Below are 19,434 nucleotides of genomic sequence, written 5' to 3' on the forward strand. Positions count from 1 at the left end.
TTGTATTTTTTGCGGGGGGGGGGGGGATTTTTTTTGAGTTGGCCGACCAATGGTATGGAAATTTGGCGTTGAAACCGGACATGACACATTCTCCAGTTGGAGAAAACTGGATGTGACTTAGGCCGTGTTTACCGTCTCTGGAAAAAAATTATGGCATCGTATAGCATGCAAAGTTGTGATATCGATGAAGAGAATTGATCGAGGTAAACTCTTTATATCACTTCGGATGCCCATGGGGGTCCGTTGGCTCCTATGAGGTTAAGGGCCCTATTATGCACTTCTTAACTTGCCGTCTTAAGTGTTAATTAAGACGCACCGCCAGGTTAAGACCTACCCCCACCCTTATTATGCGCTTCATACGCGCTACTGCTATTATGCAGGTGTCGATAGGCGCCCACACATAAGACGTAAAACTCCCGTGCATATATTGCTCATTGTGGGAGTGTTCATATGTTAATGAAGTGCACTAGGCGCCCCTGCTATTATGCGATCTGACTTTGCTCCTATCCCTAAGAAGTGGTTTGAAAAGTTCTTAAGTTTAGACTTCATGCACGTTTTGAAACACGAGCGCGCCTCCGCGGTTTGCGCATGCATGTGGGCACACATGAACACGCACGTGGCTCCACGGCAAGACGTCAATTACGGTCACAGTATAAATGCTTTATTTCAGAAGGGAGAGGCAGAAAAGCGCGCTGACCTCCTTCTCAGGACTTCCATAATAGCATAGCGCTAATGACTCAACGCAGCCGGTTCTTAAAGGGAATGGCACCTGGCACGCTGATTGGGTTGATTGAGAAGACGCCCAAAACACACCCATGACTAATTTCTTTGCTTAGCGCCGGGTTTTAGGCGCCCACTACAGCACGCATAATAGCAAAGTGGCCTTGACCACGCCTCCACGTCTTAAGTTTAGATCTACCGCCTCGTCTTATTGATGAAGTGCATAATAGGGCCCCATAGGTTTCTTTAGAGAGGCAATCTGGGATTTGTACGATTGATTTTTGGCCATTTAAAATAATTCTATACAGTATATACTGTTAAAAGAAAGTCTTGCGAAACCCAAAAACTGGTAGCAACTGAGCTGCCACCAATTCAATGAATTGCCACCAATTCAAAACATTTGCTTTGCTACACCAATAAATCAAAAGTTGGGAAGCACCTTGAAGAGATTCAAAACTCTTGGTGTTTGATAATGCACGTGGTGTTTCGAATCACTTCATGTGCAGAATTGGAACAACACACTCTTCTCTCTGAAGTATCCAAACACTCTTAATGATATATTGATACACTCCTCATCAGGAGTTCCCTCTGCCAGGATGAGATGATACACTCTCCTCATCGGGAGTACCTACTTATTAAAAGGCTTACTAGTAAAAAAAAAATGTCGGTGGGAACAATTATATTTTCATTGGTTGCTGAGCTACTGTTGCTGAGCTACAGTACATTTAATCACAAGCACCCATTGTGTTTGGAGACAATTACATGTAAAAGGAAGTATTAAGGAGTATGACACATCTATGACACATACCACTGATGCTGAAAGAGTGTTTCCAAGCATCAACATATCCTTCTGAGAATCTACTTCCTCATAACCAGTCAGTAAGTCAATTCAGTGACTAACCATCCACAAACACACATCTTTGAGTTGACTTAAAAGATTAAAAGGAAAATTCCCATGTGAATTTCCATGACAGTTTTTCCTCACCTACAAAATCACAAGAAAATACTTCATTAAAGAAGATCAGTGAATTATCATAGTCAAGGACAGAATCTCACATTAACTTCAAAATAATTATAAAATATTGCATTGAGCATGCTCCTTGATAGTTATAGTCACATACAATGGAAATAATGTATTATAATAATACCACTCATTATTAAATATATATGGATCTATCCACTGAATAATAATTCATCGTTTTATTATAGTTATCGTTCCAAAACAATTTCAAAAACGTTCACAAGTGGTCTAAAATAACTTGAAACGTCTAGATTTGGAGCCCAAACTCAACACAAGTGTGCTGTTGTGGATCTCATTTACACTTATTGTCTTCCTGTCCTTCTCAGTTCAGCATAAATGAACAACCGTATTCTCTTTAACCAAGTGAGAAGTCACTGATACTCCACCCTGTCCCCATTACAGATTAATTACCTTACCAATCTACTGTGTAACAGCATGCCAACACCAGTGGAAAAAGATGTCTACCTCCACCAGCCTCCCTTGGTCAATACATTACCCTTGTTGGAGTAACTATACTTTTACTACACAGGAATAATAGTGAAAAATGTGAAGCCAATGGAAATGGACTCATTCGAAAAGCATAGACAAGCTTCAAAGGAAAGACAGTCTGTCACACAGGCATCCCTAGGAATCTAAACATTGACATTGTTGCTCTAGTGGGGGACTGGTGGAGGTATAGATATCAGAGGACAGGCACACTGTAATGCATGCAATGGAATGAGGAATGGTATCAAACACACCCAGCCTCCCCTAACACTCATTACTGTAACACGTTGCCATCAAGAAATGTGATAATCTTGATCTTACAGGCCTCGCTTGTTGGGGTTTAGGGGTCAGGACACTGACAGACACGCAGCACAACTGTCCCAGACTGAGTGGCCACACACGGCTATTAGGTGCCAGCCCAATTAACCCAGACACAGCTCTCACTTTACATAACATAGCTGGTACTGCAGCTGGTCCCCAGGATCATCGCTCTCTCTCTCTCCATCTCTCTTTCTCTCTCTCTCTCTCTCTCTCTCTCTCTCTCTCTCTCTCTCTCTCTCTCTCCCCAGCCCCCCCCCTCTCTCTCTCTCTCTCCCTCTCTCTATCTCTATCTCTCTCTCCCCAGCCCCCCCCCTCTCTCTCTCTCTCTCCCTCTCTCTATCTCTATCTCTCTCTCCCCAGCCCCCCCCCTCTCTCCATCTCTCTCTCTCTATCACTATCTCTCTCTCCCCAGCCCCCCCCCCCTCTCTCTCTCTCTCTCTCTCTCCCTCTCTCTCTCTCCCTCTCACCTAAGTGTGCTTGCGGTGTGACAAATGTACCACAGTGATGTTGTACAATAGACTACAGGGTAGATCAGCCAAGTGCGACAAGAACACAGAACCATGAATTGAAGATTTGCGACTATGACTAATACATCCATACACTGTAAACGATTGTGCCTTTCAGCTGTCATGTTAACACCAAAACACTGAATCCATTGTGATAACTCGATTTCATACGCGTTGTTGGATTCAACTAAGGTCAGTTCATAATGCATAGCAAACATCCCGAAAAGATTCCGATTAAACAAATAAAGTACAATGTTGTAAGTAGATTGTTAGCGCGATTATATTAAAAATAACAATAACAATGTTAATATTATTATTAATAATTATTAATAATTAATAGTTATTATTAACTACTACTACTAAAAATAATAATAGATTATTTTCATTTTAAGCCTTATTTACTAAATCGATTCAGGTCTGCTTTCTGTGTAGCCCTAAGATTGCATGAAGCAGTGATACTTAGCTTAGAGCTCCCAAGCTACCAAGCTACTATTAATAAATGATGCACACCTATCATTTATACTTAAGTTTCTTACACGTCACAAACTAAACTCGTCTCACATTTTTACAACTGTAAATACAGAATACAGTTTGCACATAAATTCATAAAAGTTCACTCTTTAGACAAATTGCCTTATTAATGCATGGCTCTCATAAAGAATATCAACCAACATAAAACACAATTTGACATTGCAATACAGAATATAGATCATACCGTTCGGGGAGTCATATTTCCTCAAAGAAGGTCAGGTTCATTGTTATACAATCCCGTGCGTAAGTGAAATGGTCCTTGGACACCAAATGCAGTCCGTGTTCTTCAGAAGTACAGCTTTGTGAAGGATTCCGGAGACAGGCACCTGCCCCCGTACTGTCCCGTACCTCTGAACTAGCCTTGATTAGAAGCAGAAAAGCTGTGAGTTGGTAACTGGCCTCCGATCATGTGCGGTCAACTCCGCTCGGTCTCTCTCGACTGCGCTCTCCAAGGCACATAGGCGACTGAAAACCATTTGTCGCGCGCATCTTACGCATATCTCTTAAAGGTACAATGAGGTATCTACTCTTAAGTGGGCACTTTGATCGTATACAGACAGTGCCTATAGAAAGTCTACACACCCTTTCAAAAATGCTCACGATTTGTGGTTCCAGAGACTGGAATCTAAATAAATGATTTTTTTGGTCACTTTTTTGTTCTGCATTTTTCTTTCACTTTACCAGTAAACTGTGTAGATCAGTTCCTGTATTTTAATTCATGCCTCTGGGCAAACTAAAGGGGAACATTTCGAAAGGTTGTGTAGCCTTGCTAAAGTCTGTCAATCAAGTGACCAGAGATATCAGTCGATATAAAGGCATTTTGACAAAAAAACGACCAGAGATGCTGCTGCTTTATTCAAACTGTTGGAATCTAAATGTCCCCTTCCACTACAGGCCATTTGGTTCACAGAGGACGTTGGACCCTGGTCACTGGTCAAGTACACACAATCAAAATGTGCTTTGTTGACAAAAAATCTGGTTCCCATTGAGAAAAAGTACATCAAGTACAGTCAATCAAATACTAAGTAGAGATACTACTGGAATAGTAATAACATTTAATGAGGCACAGTAATATATTGTAGATTTAATGACTTTGAACTGTTAACATTTGTGCAAGGACGGCAAAGTTTGTTTAGCTGCCCATTGTTTAAATGTTTGTTGTCGTATAAACTTCACCATGGTCACACAAAGGCACTGTCGTTGTTTACTCTTTGCACACAGTGGATAACCACGGCCTAATGACCACCCACACAAGACTTTGCATCCCAGAAACAAACTGAATGAGGGTCAGAGACAAAGAGCACGGTGCCAAGGGCATGTCACCCCCTCCTCAGACTCCAGCCTCACTTTATGGACCAAAACAGAGAAACCTGAGAATATTGATGAGGTATGTTCTGTTGTGTGAAGCTCCAACCTATACCGCCAACCCCCCCCAACAGCTCAGTGACATATAGCACTCCACTGACCTTGCACTCTGCACTCTACACTTTACTCCCTCTACTGCTGCTACAAACATTCTGTAGATGTTATTTTGTATTGTATTTAATGTTATTACGGTTGATGTTGCGGTACCAGTATCGATATACTATATGCAGTACCAGTCAAACGTTTTGGACACACTTTCCCATTAAATTCTGCCTCAGGCATTTTGTTGCATTGTATACTCTGTATTCAATGTAATGACAAATAAACAAGACTTTAACCGTGACCACTGTTGAGAGATGAACCGAACCTCGTGAGAATTGATTGTGTGTGTCCAGTGAACCCCATTATCTCTAACGGACACATTTTCGTAACAGAAGAGTGTTCATGTTTTGTATGAAATTGTATCGTGTGTGTTTGTTTTTGTTGGTTTTGTTGTGGTTTCCCTGTTTGTATTGTATGTGTCATTTGTATTGCATTGTTCCCTTGAAAAAGAGACTCTTGTCTCATTGGGTTACTTCCTGTTAAAATAAAGGTTAAATAACACAAAACAAAAATACATCAGAACTGAGATTATTTGATGAGATTATGCTCTCTTCTGGGTTGTTTTTGTAGTGGGGGTTTTGTGGAGTGATTGATGGCAGCTGCTTGTTCCAGCACCACTGGGTTGTTCAGTCGCTGATTGGGGTTTGGGAGAGGAAGGACCCACACCGCTCACCCCACTGTTGTTTTTGGTGGGTTTGTCTTGTGGTGATGAATGAAAGACAGAGCTTGGTTTCATTAGCACAAACCACACTGAGCACGTACCTATTAGTCGTCATTAAACAGAAAGATGGATTTAATGTGTCGTCACTATGCACATGAACATTAACATTAAAGGGAACTCTGTGTGACAATCTGGTTGTGAGTATGTCACGCTGTTTTAGCAGAACCGTTATGACACAATATTACATTGAGGCAAATAGGGAGAATGACAATAGTTATTAATACAAAACAAACAATTTAATAGTTCTAAGAAACATATACAATAAACACACTGTTTAAATGAATGGAGTTCATGAGTTCACTCAGTCACCATGTCTTATATGATATACTGTATGTCTACTGTATGGGGGTGGTGATAGCCTAGAGGTTAGAGAGGCTGATTATGAAAGAGATTTCTTGGCTGAGATTTCTTTGTCTGATGACTCGTCTGAAAGCATCTCAAACACGATTCAGAGGAACATGGCACTGGGGGCGGCGGAGGTGCTAGAGGTTAGAGAGGCCGGCCATCGGAAGGTCGCTGGTTCGATCCCCGCCTCAGGAGGGAGCTGCATGTGCCCTTGAGCAAGGCACTTAAGCCCTAATTGCTCCATGGGACTAATATGGCTGACCCTGTGCCTAGAGCAAAAATAAAAAATTCCAACAATTGACTGATTGAAGTTGATTGCATGACAAAAGAAATACTTCTTTGATGCATTTAAGCAACATTCCTCAAATTCCCAGGCTTAACTTACCATGGAAACATTCAGGAAAAAGTCAGAAATGTACCAGAAAGTTTTCGACCCTTTGCAACTCTAAAACTGCACTGGCACTGTATCAGCAATGTAAACAGTACCATTTGGTTCCCACACACACAAGCACATGTATCCTGTCTCCAAAATATGCTACAGAACCAGCTGGGTCCATTACCCTGGCCTGGAACCCATAGGGGACTCTGGAAGGATTATGAATGTATTGGCTAATATCTATTTTTATGTTGTTGAATTTGGCCAAAACCCAAAACATATTGATAATGCTAGATCAATACATCAACCCTACTAATGTTCTGGTGCCTGTGTTGAGGTAATGGTATCAGGAAAAAGGGTGAGGTTATCACTTATCAGAAACGCTGCATTAAGCTGCACTTTCTTCAAACGGACGTCGATTAGGAACCCAGGCAGAATGTATGAAAAGTGCTTTATAAAAAGCTTCGATTCCTGTCAGGAAATGCCTAAAAATCAGTACATTCCACAGAATAGTTTAGATATCGCATAAATATCACTCGTTTTTTAAACAGTGGTCCATAACTTACTGTGTTGTCGATATCTGCAGAATACAAATAGCATAGTTACAGCATATATCAGAGTAGACAGAAATTGTTTAATGGGGAACCAAATCATGAAAGTCTAGTAAGTCACTTTAAACCAAAAAAGAGTACCGGTACCTAAGGAATGACATTGCATTCCCTTGGCAAATCTATGACACATACTGTAGCAAGTTGATTGATTAGTGATTGCTGTGCCAGAGAAAGCAACCCTGAACAGGCAGAATATACCATACAGATTATAACATACAGATTATAACATACAGATTTACCATACATATTTATTCAATCTTAAAACAGAGTGAGAATGTGTAGGCAACATCGGGACTAAAGGCACATGTCTGAACAACATTTAAAGTATGATGCAATTTAAATATGAATTATAATGCAATTTAAATCACAATTTCACATACAGAGAGATGATGCTCTCACAGAGGGGCTGGATGTGCAATATCATTCTGACATCAGACATCTTGAGCACAGAAGTTTATTTTAAACACAGAAAAACTGACAGAGCTACTGTAGCTAGAGGTGTATACCTAATCGACATTTAGCAATACATTAGAAATGCTAGGTGCAGCCCCATTGCCAATATTTACACTATATTCTAGTTCTATGGTTTCTTGACCTAGGTGTGTCTTGATCTGGGTTATGTTGTTTAGTAACAGTTGCTATGTGCGACCCAAAGGCAGATTATTTCACTATTGTCCAATTATATCTGATACAGGCTTCATAGTCATCATGAAACCTTTCGATTTAGGTTTCATAAGTTATGTAAAGCAGACCTATTATGTCACCCTATTATGTTACATGATACTTGCTTACTCATCATGCCTCACATAATCTTGAAAGTCGTTAAACCAAGCTAATTTGCTGCTGTTGCACAATTCCAGTAGTATGACTATTTATTATGATTACTGTATTCAAGGTTTTGTAATGTTTTCCTCTCAGGGGAGTCCCCAAATGAAGTTCAGAGATAATCACGTTTAATAGTCATGGGGAGGGTTAGAGTAATTGCCCCCTGTTCACCCATAAAACATCAAACATAGAACATGTCGTTTAAGTGTTCGTTCACTTAAAACGCGGAGCATTTGGGCTCTATGGTCGCAGTTGCTCCCATTCCTGTCTTGTTTGAAATTAGATTGAGCTCAATAAATCTAACATGCCTCAACATGGATACTATATTCTGATCCATTCAAGGGAATTAGGTGGAAGCGTTCATGTGTTCAAGTACAGCTCAACCCTTCTGACACATAACAGATGGTGGCAATAACCTTACCAACATACAGTCACTCACTGTTCCTTTGGTATAAGGACAGCAATTCGTTGTAGTGCTTATTTATGATAGCCTGTACAGTAGCTCTCTGGGTGGATTTTTTAATCTAACCTTTTGTAACGGTCAGGCTAGTAAACCCAAATGCAGAAGTAGGCAGATGATGATGGTAAACCCAAAGAATGGGTGTATTTATGTAGGAACAAGGGATGAGTTAAGGAGCAGATGAGGGGGACCAAGGCAGAGAGGGGCTGAGCAGAGGTCCGATGGCAGGGCAGGCAGGCAGGCAGGCAGGCAGGCAGGCAGGCAGGAAGGGCAGATAGACAGGGCAGGTGGGGGCAGATAGACAGGGCAGGTGGGGGCAGATAGACAGGGCAGGTGGGGGCAGATAGACAGGGCAGGCAGGCAAGCAGGAAGACAGAAGGCTGAGGTCAGCGTAGTACGGTGCGGAGTACTAGAATTAGTGCACAGGAATTAGTAGACCGAGCAGGCTGACAGAACAGCATTTAGTAAAGGCTGGAAGCGTGGCGTAACAGTGAAACTTAAGCTACGATCTGGCAGAGTAGTGAAGACTGGACCGGATATTTATGGCAGGGCTAATGATAGCAACCTGGAAACATGACTCCCGCATACCTGACTCCACTCCTGTAGTAATCAGGGAGACAGAGAGAGAGAGAGAGAGAGAGAGAGAGAGAGAGAGAGAGAGAGAGAGAGAGAGAGAGAGAGAGAGAGAGAGAGAGAGAGAGAGAGAGAGAGAGAGAGAGAGAGAGAGAGAGAGAGAGAGACTACAGGTTAACTGGAAGTGGAGGGCGTGACAAGTATAGCAGCTAGGCTTAAGAGAGCATTTTTTTGTCTTCTATTCACAATAGCTCTCTGGCTGGATTGAAGGTTTTTGATAGAGCTAAAGTTCTGTTTTTGTGTGCGTTTTTTAAATAATATATCATAGATATAACTAAGATGACACACACCAAGAAGAGAGAGAGTAGTATTTAGGGTTGAGACTTTACAGGCAGGTGAAATTGACACTCCTTGGATTAAACCTTGACTACATCAAACTATGCACAACCCTCTATTGTAAAAGGTCAATGAGACACACTCAAAAAATCCGATCTAGCAGGACGACTGCCAATGGCCTGAGCATAGAGTACTTTTCCTTCTGTGACTAGTGGACAGATGATTCACTTACTACATATTTAGTCATTAGCCTTAGTACATATACTATGTAAATATTCATCTGGAGACAAGAGGATTGCTATTCTTCCATTCAAAGTCAGTGGGGGGGGGAAATTAGAACAACTGTGGGCATGTCTACCAAGAACAGAATACGCAACAACCATAATAGTAATAATGATAATAAAATAATAATTTTGCCTTTACACTCAAACTGTGATCAACATTGAGTCCTAAATCCAGACATCAAACAAACAGTGCATAGCTAAACCTCCTTTTTTTTTTTACTGTAGCCTATTTGGAAAACCTATGAAAGGTGTAATAGAGTTCACTGTACATTCCTATCCAATCAAAACAACTACAACAACATTACAAAAATGTAATGCTTTTTAACAGTGGAGGTAAGAGAACTGCATCACTCCCTGGTAGGAAAGCCTTATCTTAACCTAGGCCAATGAGAAGGGTAAACACGTTTTAAAAATGTAAATAGAGGCAACGATGCAGTAAAAGAAATGAAGCTGAGCTGCAGTGCACGTTTCCAATAATGCCTGCCCTTCAGGCCTCATAGGAGGAAGAAAAAAGCTTGGAGAATTGATCCATCCTGATGATCATCCTGATCACTGACATCCTGTGACACACACACACCCTGTGACACACAGGATCACAGTCATCCTGATGACTGACAAACTAAGTTGGCTGTACAGTTTCTGAATCACTGAATGTGTGTCAACTCTCATGTGTGTCCTCAGAAACACGGATGAAGTTCATAGACACATGGCTGATCTACATATCACATCTCACACATCACTGCAGGGTGCTGATATAACCAATGACAGGTTGGATTTGTAAAAACCACAACACTAGGTTGGTCCTGAGTAGAAACATGTACCTACCACAACACTAGGTTGGTCCTGGGTAGAAACATGTACCTACCACAACACTAGGTTGGTCCTGAGTAGAAACATGTACCTACCACAACACTAGGTTGGTCCTGGGTAGAAACATGTACCTACCACAACACTAGGTTGGTCCTGAGTAGAAACATGTACCTACCACAACACTAGGTTGGTCCTGAGTAGAAACATGTACCTACCACAACACTAGGTTGGTCCTGGGTAGAAACATGTACCTACCACAACACTAGGTTGGTCCTGGGTAGAAACATGTACCTACCACAACACTAGGTTGGTCCTGGGTAGAAACATGTAGCCTAGCGTACCAGGGTACATTCCGAGAGCCGTAGGGTCACGTCCTGGAGATTTACCTCTGTTTGTAAAGTCAAGAATGCTTTACATTTCACATGTCACCCATCTGAAGGACATGATTTTGTTATGACACGGGGGCGAGGGAGCTCAAGGACACGACACCGGAGGCAGAATATAGTGTTAGCCCCGTAGGGTATTTATTTACAGTGCAGGTGGGTGGAAACACAGATGATGAGTCCGGAGGTTTCAGCCTGGCGGGCTGGGGGTTTCAACCTGGCGGGATGGCGGTAGTGGTTGGCATGGGCTGTGGAGGAACAGGAAAGCAGGGTAAGTCTCCACGGTAGGCCAGTACATACGATATCAACGAATCACAAGAATAGGCACAAGAGCAAAGTTCATAACTAATCACAGAGGATACTTGCCAGGTCATTCTTAGGGAAGAACTGACGATGAATGAAGGGAGTCCAGGGTAGATGTAGCCAGAGGGTTGATTGGGAGTGGAGACAGGTGTGTTGGTTTGACTGTGGCTGGATAACCCTCCAATCACCGGGAACGAGCTTCACCTGCGGCGGAGAGCACGCTGTGCTCGAGTTGTGGGGGCGGGTGCTCGAGCTGTGGGGGCGGGGGAGGGCGTGTGTGACGGCCCAGCCGTAACAGGACCCCCCCCCGAGGGGGAGCCTCCTGGCGACCGGCCCGGAGCCTCCGGGTGGGCCCGATAGAAGTCCCTGAGGAGGACTGGGGACATGATCTGGGACCGGGGAATCCAGCTCCGTTCCTCTGGGCCATATCCCTCCCAGTCCACCAGGTACTGGAAACCCCGGCCACAGCGACGAGCCCTGAGGAGCCTCCTTACCGCCCACTGGGGGTGGCCATCCACCAACTGAGGAGGGGGCGGTGCAGGGGCTGGTGGCATCAGGTCGCTGGCGACATGGGGCTTAACCCGGGAGACGTGGAACACCGGGTGGATCCGACGGAGGGAGTGAGGGAGGACCAGCCGGATGGCAGCGGGGTTGATGACCCGGTCGATGGCGTAGGGGCCGATGTACCTCGACGCCAACTTCCGGGAGGGGACATTGAGGGGGAGATCCGCCGTGGAGAGCCAGACCCTCTGGCCCACCTGGTACACCGGAGCTGGAGTGCGACGACGGTTGGCGCTTCGGGTAGTTCGGGCGGTGGCCCGAAGCAAGGCCGAGCGTACGGAGGTCCAGACCCGACGACAGCGAAGGAGGTGTGCCTGGACTGATGGTACCGACGCTTCGCCCTCCTGGGTAGAAAGCAGGGGTGGCTGGTACCCCAAGGAGCACTCGAAGGGGGACCGGCCGGTGGCTTCATTCACCATGGCGTTCAAAGAGTACTCCACCCAGGGTAGGTCCTTGCTCCAGGAGGATGGATGGAGGGAGGACATGCAGCGGAGTGCCGACTCCAGGCTCTGGTTGGCTCTCTCCGCCTGCCCATTGGTCTGAGGATGGTAGCCGGAGGAGAGGCTGGTCGTGGCCCCAATCCCAGAACAGAAGGCCTGCCACACCTTGGATGTGAACTGGGGGCCACGGTCGGAAACCACATCCTGGGGAAGCCCGTAAAGCCGGAAGACGTGGGTGGTGAGTAGCTCCGCCGTCTCCGCCGAGGTCGGTAGCTTTGCCAGAGCTACCAACCGCACGGACTTGGAGAAGCGGTCCACGATGGTGAGGATGACCGTGTTGCCTAGAGACGGGGGAAGGCCGGTCACGAAGTCCATGGCGAGGTGGGACCACGGTCGACCGGGCACGGGTAGAGGCCGCAGCAGTCCTGAAGGCGGCCGGTGGGATGCCTTGCTGCGAGCGCAGGTAGGGCAGGCCGAGACGAACTCCCTGACGTTCGCGGCCATGGTGGACCACCAGAACCGCCGGCGCAGGAAGGACAGTGTGCGTAGGGCCCCAGGATGGCAGGCGAAGCGGCTGGCGTGGCCCCACTGCATCACCTTGGTCCTGACGGCGTCCGGGACGAAGAGACGGCCGGGGGACCCCGGTCGGGGATCTGGCTGGGTGCGCTGTGCAGCTCTGACCACCGCCTCGATCTCCAGGGTGACCACTCCAACGACCCGGGAGGATGGAACGATGGTGTCAGGAGTGGTGGGTTCCTCCTCTGCGGCATGGAGCCGAGAAAGGGAGTCAGCCTTGGCGTTCAGGGAGCCCGGACGGAACGTGAGGTGGAAGTTAAACCGCCCGAGGAACAGGGCCCAGCGTGCCTGACGGGAGTTCAACCGCCTGGCCGACTTGATGTAGGTTAGGTTCTTGTGGTCCGACCAGACGGTGAAGGGGTGCTCTGCGCCCTCCAGCCAGTGCCGCCACTCGTGGAACGCCTCCACCACCGCCAGCAGCTCGCGGTTCCCGATGTCGTAGTTGGCCTCGGCGGAGGTATAACGGCGGGAGTAGAAGGCGCAGGGGTGCACGGTCTGGTCCTCCGATCGTTGGGAGAGCACGCCACCGACGCCCGTGTCTGAGGCGTCCACTTCCACAATGAAGGGCCTAGAGGGGTCTGGGTTGATTAGGACCGGCGCCGAGGTGAAGAGCCTCTTCAGGTCACTGAAGGCAGCGCTGGCTGCTGGTGTCCACGTGAACTGGCGCAGGGGGGAGGTGAGGGCAGTGAGGGGGGCGGCTACCCGGCTGAAGTCCCGGATGAATCGCCGGTAGAAGTTGGCAAAGCCGAGGAATGACTGCAGCTGTTTCCGGGTGGTAGGTTGGCCCCACTCGACGACGGCCCGAGTCTTCTTGGGGTCAGGGCGAGTCAACCCACCCTCCACGATGAGCCCCAGGAATTCCACAGAGTGAGTGTGGAAAGAGCACTTCTCAGCCTTAATGAAAAGGCGATTCTCCAGTAGGCGCTGGAGGACTAGGCGGACATGTTGGACATGCTCCTCAGGGTTCCTGGAGAATACTAGGATGTCATCCAGGTAGAGGACGACAAAGATGTCCAGCATGTCCCTGAGGACGTCGTTCATGAGGGCCTGAAAGACGGAGGGGGCGTTAGTGAGACCAAAGGGCATGACAAGGTACTCATAGTGGCCACGGGGGGTCTTGAACGCCGTCTTCCACTCGTCACCCTCACGAATCCGGACCAGATGGTAGGCGTTCCGGAGGTCCAGCTTAGTGAAGATGGTGGCCCCAAGGAGGGGCTCAAAGTTGGAGCTCATGAGGGGGAGAGGATAGGTGTTCCGGACGGTGATGGCATTGAGCTCACGGTAGTCAATGCATGGCCTGAGGGTTCCATCCTTCTTCTTCACGAAGAAAAACCCCGCTGCCACCGGGGAGTGTGATGGACGGATGAGCCCCTCAGCCAGACAGTCGGAGATGTAGGTGTCCATGGCTGCCTTCTCCGGGGGGGCAAGGTTGTAGAGGCGACTGACCGGAAGTTTGTTGCCAGGGCGGAGCTCGACGGCACAGTCGTAGGGCCGGTGAGGCGGCAGGGTGCGAGCACGCTCCTTGCTGAAGGCCTCTCCGAGGTCGTGGTAGACCTCTGGGATGGAGGAGAGGTCAGGGGGAGCCGGAGGCGGTCGCAGAGGCGATGTGGGGGTATGGGCGGCACGGAGGCACCGGGCGTAGCATGCGGTACTCCAGCTCAGGATACGTCCCTCACCATAGCTGACATGGGGAATGTGGAGCTCGAGCCACGGTCGTCCCAGGATGAGCGGGGACTGGGGGGTCTTGAGGATGTAAAACCGGATCTCCTCCACATGGTTCCCAGAGACGGTCAAGGAGAGGGGTGTAGAGCGGTGGGTGAGAGGCCCCAGGCTGTGTCCGTCTAGGGCTGAGACGGAGAGGGGGGTCTCGAGGGCAACGAGGGGAACGGCAGCTGAGCGGGCCAGCTGGGCGTCCATAAAGTTCTCGTCTGCTCCCGAGTCAATAATGGCCTCGACCGTGAGGTTCTGCCCCTGCCAGGAGAGGGTGACAGAGAACCTGGCTGGGCTGGTGGTAGGTGGGGATTGAGAGACACGGCTCACCCGGATTCCCCCTTCGGGTGAGCCTGCCCTTTTGATAGGGACGGGCAGGTGTCACGGAGGTGTCCCTTCTCTCCACAGTAGAGGCACAGGCCCTGGGCCCTTCTCCTCTCCTTCTCCGCCGTGGTGAGGCGGGCTCGACCAAGCTGCATCGGCTCCTCGCCAGTGCATGGGGTGTAGGTCGACTCCCGTGCGGAGGAGGGGTTGGCTGTGACGATAGGGTCCTGGGGGCGTGGCGAGCTGGTCTGGTAGCGCCCTCTCTCTCTCCGACGCTCCCGGGAGCGCTCGTCAACGTCGATGGCTAGGGCCACTAGTTCGTCCAGGGCGGCGGGTCTGTCCCGGACGAGCTCGTCCTTGATGGCCTCACTCAGCCCCTGGCGGAAAGCAGATCGCAGTGCCCTGTCATTCCATCCGCTTCCGGCTGCCAGGGTGCGAAACTCGGTAGAGTAGGCCGCCGCGGTCCGGTTCCCCTGGTGGAGTGACATCAGTCGCGCCCCGACCTCCTGTCCTGCAGTGGGGTGGTCGAAAACCCTCTTGAACTCCGTGAGGAAGGTAGCGTAGTCACCGAACAGGTCAGGGCGGGCGCAGAGGGTGGCCTGGACCCAATTCAGGGCGTCGCCGGTGGTGAGGTTGGTGATGAACGCCACCCGGGCTGCCGGCGACCAGAACTGGCTGGGCTGATGCGAGAACACCAACTCGCACTGGAGGATGAAGCCTCGGAACTGGGCGAAGGCTCCGTCGAAGGGGCGGGGGCTGGCTAGGTGGGGCTCCCGTGGCTGTCCAGTAGGTGGTGCCGGTAGCTGGGCAGGGTCAGGGAGAGCAGGGGGGGGGGCAAAGGCTGCGAGCGCGGCCACCTGCGCTGTAAGCGCTTGGGTCGTAGAGATGAGGTGCTGCATCTGGGTGGCGCGGTGCTCCTGGTTAGCCTCCTGGGTTGTCATGCGAGTGTTCAGGGCCTGGCACGCTGTAGCGGCCGCCTGGAGGAGGTGAGTGTGTTCAGCGAGGATCTGGATAGCCGTCGGACCGGATCCAGGGGTGGGAGATGGTGCCCGGTCCTTCGTGTCGTCTGAGCCCAATTGCATGGTCAGTTCTTCTGTTATGACACGGGGGCGAGGGAGCTCAAGGACACGACACCGGAGGCAGAATATAGTGTTAGCCCCGTAGGGTATTTATTTACAGTGCAGGTGGGTGGAAACACAGATGATGAGTCCGGAGGTTTCAGCCTGGCGGGCTGGGGGTTTCAACCTGGCGGGATGGCGGTAGTGGTTGGCATGGGCTGTGGAGGAACAGGAAAGCAGGGTAAGTCTCCACGGTAGGCCAGTACATACGATATCAACGAATCACAAGAATAGGCACAAGAGCAAAGTTCATAACTAATCACAGAGGATACTTGCCAGGTCATTCTTAGGGAAGAACTGACGATGAATGAAGGGAGTCCAGGGTAGATGTAGCCAGAGGGTTGATTGGGAGTGGAGACAGGTGTGTTGGTTTGACTGTGGCTGGATAACCCTCCAATCACCGGGAACGAGCTTCACCTGCGGCGGAGAGCACGCTGTGCTCGAGTTGTGGGGGCGGGTGCTCGAGCTGTGGGGGCGGGGGAGGGCGTGTGTGACGGCCCAGCCGTAACAGATTTATCAGGGTTAAAAGAAAACAAACACTAGTAAATAATAGTCACAAACGGAAACAAACATCTGAAATGGACATAAAGCAGGTGAAATAGCTGATGCCTAGTACATCTTAACTTGCAAACAAGGCGATTACTTTGGTCGTCTTCTGTTTATGGTGTGATTGTGTTGGAAAGTGTTTAGAGTAAATTCCGCTGGGCTCAACGGTAAAGAGGAACAGCCCCTCCTGACAAAAACTATATTATTACTGTTGGTAATTACACCCCTTTCTCTTTACTTTTAAACAATTGTATGACATGGCATCACAATTTATATATGTTCCACGTCCACATAATATACAACATTGTTGATTCAATAAAACAAAAACGTATTTTCCACAGTGTGCCAATAACCTTTTAAAAGTTTAATATATTACCCTTTATGAATGATATTACCCTGTGTGAAGGTTACCCAAGCTGTTAAAAAGGCTTGGTAGTAACACATTAATAAACAAGGGACGAATACTTGTGAGCCTAGCAATAACACACACCAAAAAGTGAGCCTAGCATATCTGTGACATTACATAATAGCTGTGACAGTGTTGGGCGTGATTCAAGTCTTTTGACTACTTAAAGCCTTATAAGATTTAGTAACACAAATAGCCAGAAACGTGCTCCAACCAGCTAGGAACTTGCTATTACTGGCCTACATGGTATTCTTTTCACCTGACTGGTTCACATGCAAATCATATAGAGCTGGCGTGTCAACCGTCTCACGTCAACTTCTTTAAGTGTCTGTTTGACATTATTAGATTTTGTATCCAATTACTGGCCTGTACATAAAACATGGTATTCTTTTCACCTGACTGGTTCACATGCAAATCATATAGAGCTGGCGTGTCAAGCGTCTCACGTCAACTTCTTTAAAGTGTTTGTTTGACACTATTAGATTTTGTATCCTATTATTGGCAGGTTACACTGGTCATTGGAATAAACACGTTTTTTTAATCTAATGAAGCATTTATGTACACAGTAACAGCAGGTCTGATGTGTTGTAGGTGTGTGCATTTATTTGTTGAATGTCCAAAAAAAGTCAACTTCACATTTTGCCCAGTGTGTCGCTGCGTTGCTTGGTACAGTACAGTACATTACTACATAACAATAGAATTGTACCCTTTCAACCGAGTAAGTTAGAGACATGCAATTTGGGCAGTTTGTTTTCTATCTGTCCAAGTCTTCATGGCCATGGCCGTGAAAGTATTTATCTCATTGAACACCCTAAACCCCCACACCTTAAAGAGGAGTTCAGGTCAATTGAAACATTGAATCTGAGAGGTTGTGTTGCTGTTGCAATGTTTTTGCCTATAGTATGGAAGCCCCCCACCGCCCCCCCCCCCCGCGCCCACACACACACACACACACACACCGCTCAACCTCCCCCCAGCCTCATTCCATGTGATTGGAATTAGTGGGGTGATTAATACAAGGAGGAATGCCTTCTGAATGTGCCAGTCCAGTGCTTTTCCCACTTATGAAATGAGAAACTACCACTTCTCCATTGACTAGGCAAAAGCATAGGCTAACCAAGATACAGTACTGTATCAATCATAACCTGACTGTAGTACCAACAATAAACTTAATGGGCCCAGAAAGAGAAATGGGTCTGCAGCAGTAACACATTAAAAAAACATATTCCACATGACAACAACAGAAAGACGCACAATAACAATTCTTGTCATAGGCGCGTCATAGATTATTATTTTGTCACCCTGGGAACAACCACCCTCCGTCTGGGCTGGCCTACTGCGGAGTCTCCTCTGAACTCGCCAGGGCTTCTGATAAGCAGCCCGTTGCTTCCTCGGGTCCCATCACATCCACAACGGCCCGCATCCTCTTACAGTACACTTCAGGTCTAAACATACGTGTTAGGCTAGTTTATCCAACTCTCAGGTAGCCTTAGCACTCTAGACTCAACTAGCGTAGCGTTAGCAACAGAACAGCCCACGGGGGCCCACGCCCTTCCTTTGTATAATCCTTCAGGGAGGCAGTAGGCTACACCTGACAAGTTGTCGGTCCTGATACAGTCCTGAGGCAATGGGTGAAGAGTCACTTATATGGTGTCTATTCTATTCTATTCTATGTGTGTGTGTGTGTGTGTGTGTGTGTGTGTGTGTGTGTGTGTGTGTGTGTGTGTGTGTGTGTGTGCGCGCGCGCGTGTGTGCGTCCGTGTGTGTGTGTGTGTGTGTGTGTGTGTGTGTGTGTGCAACTCACGCCAATCACTCTTGATGAATAGGCCTCTTATCTCATCTTGAGGTAAGAGGATATGATCCAGGTACATTATAGTATAATAATATTCTTGGCAATGATGAAGATGGATGTTCTATGGCAGCGATATAAGAACCACTTACTGAATCATATTATTATTATTCTACAACCCTGCAGATGGATGTGAGGCAGACAGGAGAGGCATGCAGATGACAATGTAAGGTCAAGCACTTTCCATTGCTCACTAGGAGGCTCTGCTCTTCAACAAATGGCTCTCTGCCGGATGGCAAGCATTTCTCACACGTTATTAATGCCCATTATTGATCTCTGTGTTACTTATTCAAAGTTAAGTCTGTGGAGCTATCACATCTTGTGTTCTGTGAACCATTTTTCTTATGTAAAATTCATCAGTGCAGCCAAATGTTAAATAACCAACCAGTGTGTTATGTTTGCTCTCCATGTCACGTGAACGGATTTGTGGATTGACTGTGTGGGTGCAAGGAGCCTCTGAAGGAATTTATTTCAAGTTGATTTGTTATTTGAGTGATTTCAAATCCTGCTGGCTAGCGGCTGCCAAATGAAGTGAATAATCCTTTCTAATACCAATACTACTCCAGGAAATTAAGGCTTTTTGGATTAAGATAATTATTTCTGCACAGTGTGAAAGTAATACTTTATCATTACTGTATGCCATTTGACTTGTAGACTGATGAAATTGTTAATCAGTAATCATTGATGGAGTACAATACTTGTTATTGTTTTATTGAACGTAAACTGAATATACAGTGTAACAAATTAATTTGACATTCATTGTATGAACATTATGTGTTGAGTCGTCTGCTTAAACATTGACCTATACTAAAATAGAGGTAATAT

At 47.3% G+C, this 19,434-nt stretch overlaps 2 protein-coding genes across 2 annotated transcripts in view; both read right to left on the reverse strand.

Annotated features, from left to right (window-relative positions):
• The window catches only part of gipr (gastric inhibitory polypeptide receptor), a gene marked incomplete at its 3' end in the record, with an annotated part of 29,609 nt that extends 25,687 nt beyond the window's left edge, over window positions 1–3,922 (reverse strand). Inside the window, exon 1 of the mRNA XM_080530929.1 lies at window positions 3,770–3,922. The remainder of the gene's footprint in view (window positions 1–3,769) is intronic.
• The window catches only part of LOC308158275 (5'-3' exonuclease PLD3-like), a gene marked incomplete at both ends in the record, with an annotated part of 402,256 nt that overhangs the window by 84,745 nt on the left and 298,077 nt on the right, over window positions 1–19,434 (reverse strand). The window lies entirely within an intron of this gene.

The sequence above is a fragment of the Nansenia antarctica genome (assembly GCF_963989245.1).
Source record: "Nansenia antarctica genome assembly, chromosome: 5".
Lineage (NCBI taxonomy): Eukaryota > Metazoa > Chordata > Actinopteri > Argentiniformes > Microstomatidae > Nansenia > Nansenia antarctica.